This window comes from Mirounga angustirostris, unplaced genomic scaffold (assembly GCF_029215605.1).
Source record: "Mirounga angustirostris isolate CCGP_5_RB_7025 unplaced genomic scaffold, mMirAng1.0.hap1 SCAF_2, whole genome shotgun sequence".
NCBI lineage: Eukaryota > Metazoa > Chordata > Mammalia > Carnivora > Phocidae > Mirounga > Mirounga angustirostris.
Window position 1 is genome coordinate 107385936 of NW_026991710.1, and position 16703 is coordinate 107402638.

The 16703-nt window shown below is 40.6% G+C and overlaps 1 long non-coding RNA gene across 1 annotated transcript in view; it reads left to right on the forward strand.

The window, feature by feature from the left end:
- LOC129045977 (uncharacterized) overlaps positions 1 to 10366 on the forward strand; it is a 227201-nt gene extending 216835 nt beyond the window's left edge. Inside the window, exon 4 of the long non-coding RNA XR_008506538.2 lies at positions 9704 to 10366. This is a non-coding gene — a long non-coding RNA (uncharacterized LOC129045977). The remainder of the gene's footprint in view (positions 1 to 9703) is intronic.
- The last annotated feature ends 6337 nt before the right edge of the window (positions 10367 to 16703 follow it).

The following is a 16703-nucleotide window of genomic DNA, read 5'->3' on the forward strand; positions in this document are numbered from 1 at the left end:
AGCCCACATTGGGTGTAGAGATTACTTAAAAAAAAATAAAATCTGAAAAAAAGAGAGAAATGATTATATATCATTCCTGGTTAAGACTTTTCAATAATGATCTAATCTCTTCCAAATCTTGGTAGTAAAAAAGAAATTAAAAAAAAAAACAACGAAAAAACTTTGCCCAAATCAATGACAAAAAATATTTAAAACATTTAAAAAAATCAACATCATTGAAATTATTTTGAAAGCATATAAAGCTCTTTCTTATTTCACTGACAAATGTTATGTTGAAATTTCTTGTGATATGGCATGAAGGCTCTGTAATGTGTCAAATTGGTTAAGTGGACTTCATTTCCCAGAAGTCCCCTCTCTGTGGGTTTATAGTTAGGATGGCCTATAAGAGATATTTTTACATGAGATTTGGAGGGTAAAATGAAACAGAAGCAATTTTGTTTTGTATGCTGGGAAGTTGGGGCAGGTGCTTGTTTATTTAGCTCACACACATTGCTTTATCTGTTGCCTCATCTCATTTGCTTAGGGTTGCATCCTGGCCTGAATCTGCTACACCTTACCCAGGGTCTTCCCTCAGCTTCTCCAATTCCTGAGCCAGGTGTGTGGTTAGCTTTGTGACAAAGGGCATCAGCATATACTGCAGACACTTCACCAAGGTTGGAGATGGCAAGAACTGACACTGGTTCCAGGCCATCCTTATGGGTTCCAGCTCATGCTGGTGGGTTCCCATTTGACTGCTCTCCCTCATTTATGTGCATCTTGCCTATTTTGTGGGCTTCCAATACAGCATTAGATGGAAAAATAACAGCCTTAGAGAGACTGCTTAACTAGCTCCCATAACTGCATAAGGCTGTTATCTATCTATCTATCTATCTATCTATCTATCTATCTATCTACCTACCTACCTAGCCAGCTAGCAAGCTAGCTATCTGATCTAGTGTTTTTGCTTCTGGGACTGAACCCTTACTTATACAGGGCAAATAGATTTCAAATCCAAACAAAGTTTCACATAGAGAGTGATAAAAATTCTAGTGGAAGTGTTACTATGCAAATGTACTGGTAGAATAGTTACTTGCCTCTAGCTTGAAGATCATTCAAGTGCACTTTAGTTACAAATAACTAAAGCATTGGTGGTAGATTAAACATGACTGAGAATTCTTTGACACTCCTCCCATTAAGAGGTGGTGTCTAGATCCCCTTCCTTGAATCTGGGCTGGCCTGTGACTTCTTTAACCAAATGAATAAGGAAGAGTGATGCTATACCATTTCTAGGCTTGTTCTTTTTTTTTTATTCTTATGTTAATCCCCATACATTACATCATTAGTTTTAGATGTACTGTTCCATGATTCATTGTTTGTGCATAACACCCAGTGCTCCGTGCAGAATGTGCCCTCTTTAATACCTATCACCAGGCTAACCCATCCTCCCACCCCCCTCCCCTCTAGGACCCTCAGTTTGTTTTTCAGAGTCCATCGTTTCTCATGGTTCGTTCTAGGCTTGTTCTTTAAAAGGACTTGGCAGCTTCTGTCTTGGCCTTATGGCATCTGAGCTGCCATGTAAGAAATCTGATAACCTTGCTGGAGAGACCGCATAGAAAATACTTGACACTATGTGGAGAGGTAAGGGGCCCTGATTAGTCCAGCCATCCAGCCATCTTGTCACAATAACAGATGTGAGTAAAGCTGTCTTGGGCCCTCCAGCCCAACCCAGCCACCAGCTGAATACCACCAAGTGACCCCAATTTCATGCCCTCATGTGGCATGACAGAACTGCCTAGCCAAGCCCTGCCCAATATCCTGACTCAAAATATTGAGATACAATGAAGTGTTAAAGCCATAATGTTTTTTTTAAAAAAAAAAAAAAGATTTTATTTTTAAATAGTCTCTACACCCAAAATGGGGCTCAAACCTACAACCCTGAGCTCAAGAGTCACATACTCCACCAAGTGAGCCAGCCAGGTGCCCTTTAAGCCATAATATTTTGAGGTTGCTTGTACATTAACAGATTCAATATTTATGAAGACAAGTATTTGGGTCCCTTGCCTGAAACAGCACCTACCAGGAGTCATGTCTCCCCATTCCCCTACCCCATGGCTGCAGTTTAGGCTACATCCCTTGCTCCTTGGGCACCTGAAACACTATCTCACCTATAGCTGCACTGGCCTCTTGTACCCAGTAGGCAGGAGCTTCCTCAAGTACACCTCCAGGTGGGAGAGCATCTTAGCTATGCAAAGTACATGTGACAGAGAAGTAAGTGCTCCAGATTGCTTATTGTGCTCAGTTTCTCCAGGAACTGTGGTCTCCCTGTCATACCTTTTCCCGTTCCCACCACCCTCCAAGGAGCCTTGGATGAGGCTTCTTATAGCCTGGGGATTCCAGGAAGCCAAGCCCTGCCACACTACCCAGAGGGGTAAAGGGAATCAATATCTGTAACAGATTCTTGGCATTCCAGTGTACCTGGCATATCTGTTAGCAGGTCTGAATTATATGAAGCTTCTTAAGTGTGTCGCTGAGATTTTCTAAATCCTTACTAATTTTTTATTTACTTGATTACTCCTTTCCCATCTTATATCTTTTATTATTTAATTTTATCCTTTTTTGAAACCTTAACTTAGTCATTATTGTTGTGCTAATCAGCTGCCTTTTGCTCTCAGATCCATTTCCTGCCCTTCTGTACTTTTGCTAAGTACTAAAGGCAACTACATTTCCAGGCTCCCTTGGCTGCTTTCTGAGTAAGTTTACTCAGTGGAAGACAATGGTAGAAGATTGGGTGCCTCCTGTAGCATCTCTGACTATTGAGTATGCTCCGTAGCTGCAGCTCCCTCTGGAAGTAAGCTCCTACTTACTTCATGGTCCCGGTTCCAGCTGAGAAGCCTTGTCTTGATTTTAGTGCCTGGCTTCTCATCCCTGGTCCTCCAGGCCAGGGATTCGTAGCAGCTTTTTGCTGTTGCTGATCTCTGGGTTGCCTCATTTCTATGTTTGACTTCTGCACACATCTATCATCTATGTAAGCAATTAAATTCTCTCTGTTATAAGACTTAGGTATTTCTTGGGTTAAAGGAGTATTGTCAGCAAAATGGTAGTATAGGAGTTTTCTACCATCTTCCCCCAAAAGAACACTGATTTTGACAATCACCCACAGACAAGAGTACCTTTGTGGGAGTCTGGGAATCCATTGGAAGAGTTCTAGCACACCATTGGTGGAAAAAAATCTGAGATTACATGTTTTGAAGAGGGTAAAAAGAAAAGTTTCACTTGATTTGTGTCACCCCTTCACCTAGTCAGCAGAGCTCAGTGCCAAGAGAGACTCTTTCAGCCTGTGATTTCCCTAAAGGGGTAAGTGAGAGCGTGTGAGTGAGCCTACCCAGTTGTGTGGATGCTGCCAAAGAGGCCCAGTTCTTTCCCACCCCATCCAGAATATTGAGGTGATCTGCCGACTGTAGGACAGAGAGGCTGGGAGCACAGCAGGCAGGAGTTAGATCACACCAAAGGAACAGCCAGCCTCCTGAACGGCTTTACAGACCCCACCAGAAAGCCCACCAGAAAGCTGTTGGGAACACCTGGTGTGTTTATTTCCCAGCTGGGCCATGGGCACCCCCAATGCTCCTTGTGCCTCACCCCTCAACCCTCTTCCCAGGATCAGCTTTTGCAGATTAAGTTTAGTGAGCACGCACAAAAAACCCACCTGAAAGCCAGTCTGACTCTTCGGGATTAGGAGAAAGCATCATCACTGCCCTAAGGAAAGCAAACAGAAGCTGTCAGCACTTGGCCTGGCTGACTTGAAAGTGTCCATCAAGGGATGAATGGATAAGGAAGATGTGGCATATATGTTACTGAATGATCTGTCATAACCATTAACCCAGGAAACAAATGGGTAAGCCCTGGCAGGCTGCCAGAGCCCATTGCTTGGTCCCAGGGAATCCTGAGGGGGCTAGACAAATCGAAACCATAGCTCCTGGCTTGTTTTATCAAAAATGTTGCCGAATAAACTCAGGTAAACTCATTGCAAGAGAAGCCAATAACTGAAGATGAGGATTTGGAAAAGAGAAAGGGAGAAATTTATTTTGGGTGCTGGCAGCTGGGGGCAGGTGGCAGGCTCAAGCCTTAACAACTGACCTCTCCACGGGCAAGTTGAACCTCTGGAGTTTAATAGGAGAAGTTCAGGGGGGTACATGCAAGAGAACAGGCAGGGAGCTCATGATTATGGGTGGGGTCGGAATGTGTTCAGCCCATGATCATGGGCAGGGAAGGGAGATGTGTGGGATGTGGTCTTCTAGGCATTCCATTGCTCTCAGGGCTTTGTGGTTGGGATGTTCTGGGTCATTGCAAAATACCTTCATCAATGTCTCAAGAAAGTGTGATAAAAAATAAGCACAATAGGTTTTAGTTAGAGCATGAGTTAAGCAGTCTTGTCTATTTCTGGTTTTAATTGTTGGGGTCTATAGTTGAGCAAGATGGTTCATTAACATATATATATAATGAGATATTATTCAGCCATGAGATAAAAGGAAATCTTGCCAAAGTGGTTGAACCTAGAGGACATTATGCTAAGTGAAAATAAGTCAGAGAAAAACAGATACTGTATGATCTTATTTATACATGGAATCTTTAAAAAAAAAAAGTAAAATTCATAGAAACAATGGAGAATGATGGTTGCCAGTTATCAGGAATTGGGGTGGGAAGGGGGAAATATGGAGATGCTGGTCAAAGGGTATAAGCCTTTAGTTATAAGATGAATATGTTCTGGGAATCTAATGTACAGCATGATGACTATAGATAATAATACTTGAAATTTGATCTTAAGCATTCTCACCAAACATACATACACAAAAATAACTGCGTAAGGTGCTGGATATGTTAATTGACCAGACTGTGGTAATCATTTCACAAAGTATATTTATATCAAATCATTATATTGTACACTTTAAATATATATAATTTTTATTTTTCAGTTATACCTAAATAAAGCCTGAAGAAAAAAGAAGACTTAGGATGATTCCTGTTCCATGGCTGGGTGCTGACTTATTATTACCTTCAAAGCTATTATTATTACTCTTTTTCTTATTATTTAATACTTTCAGTACTTGTGATGGTTCATTTTATGTGTCCAACTTAACTGGGCTAAGGGATACCCAGATAGCTAGTGAAACATTATTTCCAGGTGTGTCTGTGAGGGTGTCTCTGGAAGAGATTAGCATTTGAGTCTATAGACCGAATAAAGAAGATCGCCCTCACCAATACATGTATCATTCAATCTCTTGAGAGCCTGAATGGAACAAACAGGTGGACAAAGGGCAAGTTCTTTCTCCCTGTACTGAGACATCTGTCCTCTTCTGACCCCAGGCATGAGTGCTCCTGATTCTTGGGCCATGGGACTCTGATTAGGACCTCTCAGGCCTTTGAACTTGGACTGAATTACATCTGGTTACACCAGTTTTCCTGGTTCTCCAGCTTGCAGGTGGTGGTTTATGGGACCTCTATAATAAATTTCCTCTTCTCTCTCTCTCTCTATGTATACATCTCTCTCTCTCTCTCTATATATATATATGTATACATATATATATGTATATATTTCCTAATGGTTCTGTTTCTTTGGAGAACCCTGTCTAAAACAAAGCTTGTTAAATTTACCCACATGTTTATTAATTATTCTGAGCATTCTTGCTCTTTGCATTCCATTTCTTTACTTTGGTTATAGTTTTCTTCTTTGTGAGTATATCCTTAGTATTTCTTTCTATAAGGGTCCGTGCTTTGGAAAACCTACAGATTTATAATTTTAAAATATGCCCTTTTGGGGTGCCTGTGGCTTAGTTGATTAAGCGTCTGCCTTCAGCTCAGGTCATAATCCCAGGGTCCTGGGACAGAGCCCCTCATCAGACTCCTTGCTCAGTGGGGAGCCTGCTTCTCCCTCTCCCTCTGCCTGTCACTCCCCCTGCTTGTGCTCTCTCTCTGTCAAATAAATAAATAAAATCTTTTAAAAAAATAAATAAATAATAAATAAATAAAATATGCCCTTTTGTCATTTATTTAAGATCTATTCTAAGATTTATTTAAGATAATTTCAGCCATTATTTTTTCAAAGATTGCCTCTGTGCCATTTTTTCCTATTTCCCATTTTTTAGAATTAAATATATGTTGGACCTCCTTATTACATCTTCTATATCTCTTTATCTTTCATATTTTCCAAATCTTTATGTCTTTGTGCCTTCTAGATAATTTCCTCAAATCTGTTTTCCAGTTTATAAATTTCCTTCCTGGATCTAATTGCTATTTAACTCATCCATTTACATTTTTAATTTTCTTGATATATCCCTATGCTAATGGCTGGATTTTTACTTAAGCTACTCTTTCATGTAGGATACAGGCCTTTAAGGATTGCAGCTTTTATGCAGTGTTCCTAGTTCCAATTCCTTGCTTGTTTGGGCCCAATGCCTACTTTATATCCCCACATGAGCATGAAATTCCAAGTCCTTAGGTGAATAGATCAATAATAAACCTCTGTCACTATAATATAGCCACATCATGAGCTGACACTTTGAAACTTTGTTCTGTTTTCAATTACCTCTTTGTTTCTGGTGCATGAGGATTTCTCTTTCTTTCTTGAGAGCTTGGCTATGAATAGAAAACATTTTAAAATTTATATTTTATCCAGCATTTCTAGGTTTTTGTCATGAAATTTATCTTAGCCTGCATTTTTTTAAAACAGAATACCTTGAGTAATACTTTTATAATGAGAAGAAAAAAAAACCCTCCTTATTACTTTAAAAAAAGAGAGAGAAAAAAGCAATCTGTATTGTTCGGGGACCAAGACAAATTACTCAAACAGGACAAGCCAGAAAGTTGGCTGTCCTTCTTTTGAAGTATGTTGACCAATGGATCCCAAAGCTATCCTATATTTGCATCTTTGTGGCCACATAATCTGCCATCAAAGAGCAAGAACAATTACATGATGGGTTTCCTGGAAGTCCCTGTGAAGTAGCTTATCACAGTGGGTATCAGAATTTTGAGTTCTAATCATTGCTCTACCACTGACTCAAAAGGTCAGGGTGGCCACGGCCTAATTAGTTCATTCAGTAATTTGTAATCTTAACTAATTAATTGGATTTTATTAATACAACAATATCATCAAGCACCTATTAAGCCAAATCCTGGAGATAAAGAAGAGAAGCAGATAAATTTGCTGTTCTCGAGGAACTTAGAGTTTAGTAGTAGGATACTAGCTTTGGAATCATCTATCATATAATAGAAGTTTGGATGGATATTGTTAAGATACAAAGGACAGAGTGGCCTATTGAATCTTGATGGGGTTATAATCAAAAAATTCTGAGAGTGAGAAATGAGAGAATTAGAGGCATAAAATCTTGCAATCAGAGATTTGTAGAAGGGTATTTAAGGAGTGCAGAGTCCTCAATGCCTTTGGTGGAATGGATACAAATGTACAGGATTTTATATTCTTTCCCAGGTATCTGGAGGCTTACAAGCAATATCTGCAAAATGTCTGAGCTTGCTGAGGAGCAGCCCTACAGGACCCATGGGGTCTTGCCCTTCTCTAACCATTCAATAAATAGCACTCAATGGAGATTCTGGCTGAGGATACTTGTTTTCAAAACAACAATCCTGAGCCAACCTACTTAAGTAGTTCCATATGTTTCTATGGAGAGTTTATGGATTGTGGCCTTCAGAATTCTTTTGTTTATCACCGGGAATCCAAGTCCTGAAGGCTGCTAACTAACCATGAGGTTTGCTAGTTATACAAGCTGTTGGACCTCTTAAGGACTTTGACATAAAGACCACTTTCTGTGGCATAAGAATTAGTGGTTTAAAAAGGGTGCACTTAACAGTATCATGTTATTATCAGTTTCTGTATGCCATTACTGGCTGGCCTTTTTTTTTTTTTTTTTTTTAACTTGTCTGCTGCCTTGTGTGTGCATTTAAACAAGGCCCTTAAAGGGAAATCTAAGCAGAGCCTTCAAAGACTTATAATCAGAGGGGTCTTAAAAAAAAATGAATGACTATCTTCAGTAGACCTAAAGCTGGTACAAAAGGTGGGTTCTTCACTACCTGAGGCCCAAGGCACAGCCCCTCAAGATACTCAGGACCCATCCTTGCCCTGGGCAACTATTCCTCCCCTTCCTTCCCCACCTCCATCAATACCCAGCTGACAGTGATATTCCTCTACCCTTTACCCATCTAATACCAAACACATGGGGGATCTATCCTGTTTCCAGGAAAGAGGTTTCCATGGATTGTCTCAACAGCCTTAATAAAAGCTACTATTTATTGAGCACTTTGTGCCAGGCACTGCATTCTTTTTATACTTTATCTCCTTTAATCCTCACAATAGCCCAAAGAGGTGGGTGCTATAATCATTCATCATTTTACAGATAAGGAAATCAAAGCTCACAGAGTCTGAGGAATTTGCTTAAAGTTACTTAATAGCTACATTAGCTTCCTATTTAGAATTCCAGTCCAAGTGGCAGAGATGGGACATGAATTCAGGATGCTTGATTCAAAGCTCTTACCCATTTTACTATACACCCTCTCACCCTCTCTCAGCAAAGTACTTTTAGCTTGATCTCTAAGCCTCCCTTGTAGTTTAGAAGTGCTGTGATTCTTCCCGAATGTCAGTTGTGCTCCTGTCCTTCATATTTTCATATGAACCAGTGCAGGAAAGAGGCTGGTCATCTGCCTCCATAAAACAGTCCTTCACACACCCGTGGCTCCTTATAGAAGCTTCACCACAAAGCAAATGGACGTGGCTGGGACTGAAGGGTAACACCTTAGAAAGGCAGATCTGAGACTTTGCAGCTCTGCCCAGGTACACATTTCTTAGGGCTGACAAGTGAGTCAGCAGAAGTGAACAGACAATACCATGTTTAGTTTTAACATGATGAGTCAGTCCTGAAACCTGTCCAACTTTAGGGTAGCCCCCTGAAGTTGTAACAGAATATTAATTGCCCTGTCACTTCCCGTTCCACACAGCTGGGTGGGATTGCTACCAGCCACACCGTTGAGAAGTTACACATTTCAGCCCAGCCCAGAAAGGTTTCCTGTGGTGGGTGAAATGACAACATGCACAAAGGTCAAACTCCAGATGTGAGATCTGACTTTTTCTTCTCTTGGGGAAAACATTGCCTCATTATAATCTCAGAAGATATTCAGTACATGTTTAAGGCCAAAGTCTACTGAAACATCTGAGTTCCTCTAACCTGGAGGATGCCAGTCTGCTTTATGTAAATTTATCTAAGACTTTGAGACCACCTATTAGATTCCTGAGCCAAGGGACCAGAGGAAAGAGGAGGGTGTTTAGGCATCTCTGAACAAAGGGAGCTAGACCTGAAAGTAGCTTCTTGCTCCTTGAAGTTGGAAGGCAGTTCAAGAGGAGGAATAAGTTATTTCTGGACTAATACCTTAACTGGATAGAAATGCCAGAAGGTGGTGGGAAGAGTATATGGCAATATGGTGGGGAGTTTACCATCTGTTTATTCATTCCACAAAAATTCATACCAGGTTTGCAAAATTCATTCATATTATACTGAGAGATAAGAAAATATAACTTCTTAATATTTCTGTATCAATTAAAATAATGTTACTTCCAAGTTTCCACTCCTGGATCCCAGGGTGGGAATTAAATCTTAGTCTAATTTGGTAAACTTAATCCATTATAATAATCTAAGTAAATACTCAGTTTCCTTTCATCTTTCAGATTTCTTCTCCCTACCTCTGCTCCTATGCAAGCTGACCTCTGGGTATGCAGCTGACAGTGCATGGAATCTCTAGCTTATAGATTTTGTGGTGCTGTCAGCAGGATAAGGGGCCTTTTGGATCCTCACTGGTCACCATGGCAGAGAGGCTGATGTTGTTATGCTCCTGGACTGGGAACCACTGAAGAATGTGACATTCTTTGATGCACTGGCATTCATCCTCGGAGCCCCTGGTCATGAAGTCCATGCCTGTGGTGGTGAAGAGGAAGGAGCTGGTTTTGTTCTGACGCTGGGCCTCAGCTTTTCCACCAGTACTCTTTGCTGGGGGGACAAGAGAAAGGAACTCACTTCCGGAGGACAAAATGTGTCAATGAACTTTTGCTGCTGTGTAATAAAATACCACTAAGCCCCAGGGGCCTACAGCAATGAATATGTATTTAGTTCAGGGTTTGGCAATATTTTTCTTTAAAGGGCAACACAGTAAATATTTTAGGCTTCTCAGAACATGCAGTCTCTGTTACAACTACTCAACTCTGCCCTTGTAGTGCAAAAGCAGCCATAGACAATATATAAAGGAATGAATGTGCCTATGTTCCAATAAAACCTTGTGCACACTCAAATTTGAATTTCATATAATTTTCATGATATGAAATATTATTTCATATGTTATGAAATGGTTTTTATATATTTTTCTGCCATGAAATTGAATGGCTTGTGATTTTTTTTCCATGGGCTGTACAAAAACAGGTGGTGAACTGGATTTGGACTATGGGTCACTGTTGGCTAACCCCTGATTTAGCTCTTTTTTTTTTTTTTAAGATTTTATTTATTTATTTGTCAGAGAGAGAGAGAGAGAGAGAGAGCACAAGCAGGGGGGAGGGGCAGAGGGAGGGAGAAACAGACTCCCTGCTGAGCAGGGAGACCGACGCGGGGCTCGATCCCAAGACCCTGAGATCATGACCTGAGCTGAAGGCAGACCCTTAACCAACTGAGCCACCCAGGTGCCCCCTGATTTAGCTCCTGACTCTGCTTGGGCTTCGATGCTCTGGGCTGCACTTGCTTGTTGAATATGCAGTCAGTTGTAAGATGGCTCAGCAGTTCTCCTGATTTAGGTTAGCGTCATTCACATGTCTGGGGATTGGTGGACCGCTGTAGGATAACCTAGCTTGGGTGACCGTAGCAACTTGGCTCTATTATATGACTGGCCAGCAGGTCAGTCAGAGCATGTTCTCATAGCAATGGCAGAGGCATATGAATACAAGTGGAAATGTACAGGCACTTTCAGAAGTCTCTGCTTGAATTATATTTGCTCACATCCCATTGACCAAAGCAAGTCACCTATCAGAACCCAGAGTCAGGGTAGGGCAGAATGCTCCACCCAGAGTGTGAGGGCACTGCCAAGTTACATGGCAAAAGTGAAGTACTAGGGTCATTAATACAATCAACCTACTAAAGAACCTAAATTGGGAAAAAAATTGTAATATTCTACTTGTGACCTCTTCCTTTAGGGGTGATGCTAGACCCAGGTATGAACATGAAAGACATAAATGAGGAACACAGGCATGTGAAACAAATAAGTATGATGGGAAAGGGAAGACTGTGTGCAAAGGTAAAGAGGCATGAAAGAGCTTGTTCTTTATTTTTTAATTTTTTTAATTTTTGGAGATAATAAGAATGTGTTCTGTGTGTGTATGTGTGTGTGTATGTGTGTGTGTGTGTGGGTTTAGAGCTTGCTCTTTAGTAAGATAATTCTAGTTGTAGTGAGTATAATGTTTGAGGGGAGAGTGGAGAAAAGCAGGCACATTTCAAAGTAGACTTGATAAAACTTGGTTATATATTGGATGCAGTGGGCAAGGCCAAGTTCAAATAAACACCATTTGAGAATGAGAGAAAATGGGGATGCTTGTTTTAACCTTTTAGCAGTAGAATGGCACTGTAGTAAGGATGTACAAAGCAATAGCTCTCCTCCCTTTTCTTTTCAATAAGATGAAGGCACAAGGAAAAACACTCAGAGTATAACATCGATTCTCAATTCAAGGTGAAACTTAGGATTTTAAATCCGGTTTCATGTTGCAGTACTTTTAGAGTGAAAGATCAGGAAATATGTTATTTTCTGGTATAATGAGAGGAACCATATACTTCCTTTGCCCTTGGATCAAGATTTAACAATTCCAGGAAAAAGCTAAGCTTTTTCTTTGACCTCTAGGAATAAATTCATGTTTTCCTTCCTCCCTTCTTCTCACCCTCCTTCCTTCCTTCCTTCCTTTCCCTTCCCTCCTCCTTTCTTCCTTCCATATCTTTCTTTATATCTGTCTTTCTCTTTCTTCCTCTTCTTTCTTTCTTTATTTTTTTTAGTTTTTCTATTTATATTTTAAATCAGTAACAGGGAAAAATGGTCCCCCATATACTGAAAACTCAGACTAGAGTCCTTGGCATCATGGGAAATTCTTTGACTTGTTTTGTGAAGGTTGGCTGCACCCCAAGATTCCACTGTTTCAAAGTAGAGTCATGTATACAGCTTAGGTTTTGTGTAAGGACTCTGGAGGATTTTGGTTATGAAACATAATGTGCAGTCTGCCTAGTTTCCCAGTGGCAAAATAGAAAACTAGATCTATTTGTTATAGAACTTTAAGCTTTAGTTTTACAGATTTTAGTTTTACAAAATTACAGATGTGCCTTTGAAGCTTATTGCAATAAACACAATGAAACCTTACAATTTAAAATGAAAATCAAATATATTTGGGACGAAGTATCATGGGATACCAAATATTCCATACTCAGAATGGAATATTTTTAAAGTGTAAAAAAAACAAAAATGTTCTGTGTTTATGTTACCTAAATGTTAATGGTTTGCCCTTTTTCTTATCTGCTAAGTCCTGCTGTCCAAGATGTCTTGATTCTTTGGCTAGAAAATTGTGTCATTAAAAAGGAATGTTTGGAGGCTCTTTTCTACCTCCACCCCCAGCATTTCACATGGCATTAGCTTCACTAAAAAAACAGACTTGAAACCAAGTTAGAGAAGAATGATTATTTGTGATTGCTTTTATATTTTGCTGCTTTCCCCTCTAGATTGTCTAGTTTAAAAAGGAGCTTTCATCATTCCTGAAGTTTCATGTAAATCAGACATTTTGTCCCTATAATTTTCCCTAATTTGTTCACATTACATCAACAAGAGAAACAAGAATGTGTCTGAAAGAAATCTGGCTATGAGCTAGCAGGATGCTGGGGAGCTCTCCACTAACCCAGAACTGGTCATCACTGCAGAAGATGCTATTGATGCAAAGCTATTCTGCCTGTGTGGTTTCATCTAGGCCCAGAGTTTGTCCTACCATGAATATGCTGATGACTCCTGAGTCCCTATCTGCAGCCCTGTTTGTGCTCATACCTTTAGATTAGATCTGTATATCCAGCTATTGCTTGACATCATGAAACACTTGAATGTCTAACAGTCAGCCTCAAATTCAACATGGCTAAAACATATTCTTTTTTTTTTTTAAATATACTCTTGATTCTGTACCCATCCCATACACCTGCTCCTCTCTCAAACTCCCCACATTAGCAAATAGCACCATCATCCACTCAATTGCTTAGTCAAAATGCTAGAAGTCACACTTCATCCCTCATTTTATTTCCTACCTCATCTGCCATCTGTCAGCAGGTCCTGCAGCTGTATACTGTATCTAAAGTTGACCACTTCTTACAACCTCCACTGCCACAGCCCAATCAAGCCACAGCAATGATCTCCTAACTGGTCTCTCTGGTTCCCCCCATTGCCATTCTTCACACAACAGCAGGAGAGATCTTTTTAATGAGTAAAGATCAGCCTACTCCTATGCTTAAATTCATTTTATGGTTTCTTTGTACTCAAACTAGAATGTCAGCTCCTCACCAAGGACTTCAAGGACACACACCTCAACTTTCCTTCTCCTCCTCTCAGCTTCTCAATGCACCTGTGTCTCTGGGCCTTTGATCTGGCTGGTTGGAATGTTCTCCCAGAAGGCCCCTGGCTGCTTTCTTCTCATTATTCAGGTGTCAGATCAAATATCTGGTCCTCAGAGAGGTCTTGTTGGACTGTCCTCGCAGAAGCAATAGCACTGCTCTTCCCCCATCACTCTGTCCTGTTTTTTTTTTTTTTAATTTATTTGACAGAGAGAGACAGAGAGAGAGAGAGAACACAAGCAGGGAGAGTGGGAGAGGGAGAAGCAGGCTTCCCGCTGAGCAGGAAGCCTGATGTGGGGCTCGATCCCAGGACTCTGGGATCACGACCTGAGCCGAAGGCAGACGCTTAATGACTGAGCCACCCAGGCACCCTCACTCTGTCCTGTTTTAATAATTATATTCTTCTTAGCACTTAAAGCTCTCCAAATTACCTATGTGTTTGTCTTCCCTACTAGAATGTAAACTTCATGGAAATACGGATTTTGTTTTATTTATTGTAGTATGTCAAGCACTCAGACAGTGCTTAGTACAATATAGGTACTCAATAAATATTTGCCAAATTAACAACAACAAAAACAAAACACTAATAAGGGAGGATTTGCTTTGATGGTCTAGTTTTTTTCTTTTTAATTAACATATAATGTATTATTTGTTTCAGGGGTACAGGTCTGTGATTCATCAGTCTTACACAATTCACAGCACTCACCCTAGTACATACCCTCCCCAATGTCCATCACCCAGCCACCCCATCCCTCCCACCCCCTCCACTCCAGCAACCCTCAGTTTTTCCTGAGATTAAGTCTCTTATGGTTTGTCTCCCCCTCTGGTTTCATCTTGTTTCATTTTTCCCTCCCTTCTCCTATGATCCTCTGTCTTGTTTCTCAAATTCCTCTTATCAGTGAGATCATATGATACTTGTCTTTCTCTGATTGACTTATTTCGCTTAGCATAATACCTCTAGTTCCATCTACGTCATTGCAAATGGCAAGATTTCATTTTTTGTTGGCTGCATAATATTCCATTATATATATATATATATATATATATATATATATATATATATATATATATATATATACACACACCACATCTTCTTTATCCATTCATCTATCAACGGACATCTAGGCTCTTTCCATAGTTTGACTATTGTGGACATGCTGCTATAAACATTGGGGTGCATGTGTCCCTTCGTATCCCTACATTTGTATCTTTGGGGTAAATACCCAGTAGTGCAATTGCTGGGTCATAGGATAGCTCTATTTTCAACTTTTTGAGGAACCTCCATACTGTTTTCCAGAGTGGCTGCACCAGCTTGCATTCCCACCAACAGTGTAGAAGGGTTCCCCTCTCTCTGCATCCTCACCAACATCTGTCATTTCCTGACTTGTTAATTTTAGCCATTCTGACTGATATCTCATTGAGATGATCTAGTTTTTAAAAAGTCTGTGATGTGTGTTGAATTTTGCTGGTGCAGCTACCTTTGTCTTACTTCTAGTGCATAAGAGCCAGGCCCATGTTGCTGAGTTCCTTCTGATTCATACTCTCATCTTCTCTGCATCAGCACCAACCCACCAAACACTAATCCAGCCCCTATAACATGCCAGGAACTGTTCTAGGCCCTGGGGAGGTAGAAATGAATAAGGTATGCAGAAACACCTGCTTCTGTGGAGCTCATATTCTGTGTATCTGGCCCATGTGTACCTTCACTCAGTTCCCGATACCACACAAATATGTGAGGGAATCAGTACCACACCAGGATGGCCTTGATGGGAATTGGTCCCGACAGTGCACAAGTTTCCTCTATTTATCAGAAATGTAAGGGGTTTCCCAACTGGATTGCTTGGTTGACCCAAAAGGAGAAGGTGAGGCAGATTCTTGGCCGGGGTAGGGCCAGGATGGCCTTAAGCATGGGGTACAAACAGTAGAACAACAAGTTCTATTTGGCACCTATGCTTGGCCTCATCAGAGCCAAGTCAGCTCTGTTTGAGAAGTACAGGTGGACTTAATTAGAGCTCAGAATCATGGAACAACCCAAGTGTGCCAGTATCTACTTCCTGCTCAGAGAAGGAGGGCCTCAGGGAGCCAAAGCTGCTGTCCTTGGTTTGTCTTTGCTGTCTGTGGGCAAAGCTGTATTTTAAACCTGAAATTATAGTGAGTTCACTAGTAACACTGTTGGAGACCATTGTTAATTAGAAAACTCCTGTGCAGTCCAAGTAAACTAAATTATGAAGATAAAGATTTTGTCTCAAAGAACAGCTCACTGTTAAATTTTTAAAGCTAGCTTCCAACTTAAAAAACAAAAGTCACCATATTTAAAATCATTTCATTATCCCAAAAAGAGTCAACTTCTTTTCTCTACAAAAACTACCAAAACAAAGAGAATGTTTTACTTGACAACATCTTTTGCGGCTGTCATTCTAGAGATCTTGAAGACCTGGTGGTGGAGTTCCCAGAGGTCACAAAGAGAGGACATTGCAAAGCTCAGACTTGCCAGTGCTTTTGAACACAGGCCAACTATCATCACCTCCAGCCCTACTCCCACCACCTTCCTGGTAACTCCACTGCCTGGAAAGTTAAGTGTGATCTTAAGGGCCAGAAGTGACATTCTGGAATTTAGGGTGGATTAGATGTATATCCTCAGATGGGCTGCTTCTTGTAAGTGAATAAGCCTCTTGATATTTTAAGTATTTGCCATCTCTCTTGAGACCAAGCAGATTAATGATGGAAGGAGGGATGGGTTTTTGGGTTTTTTTTCTTTCTACTCTTAGCCTTTAAACTTCCTGCTGCCACAGTGAGAGTTCTTCCTCCATATTTGTCATGTCACCGTCACTTGAACAAGCGTTTGTCCCCAAGGCCCAGGAACAGTACTCTTTCATTTCACCTGCTGAGCCTGACACACACTTCCTCTTAAGGGTGTAGTTGTTCTAAATACCACGGGGCCCTTCTGAACCTTGGATTTGAGATATTGGTGCCTACTAGTAGGCTCTTGCACCTTGTAATTTAGAAGGTTACCTCTGCATAGTCCATTATAAATCTAAAAAAAAGAACAAGACCTATGATAGT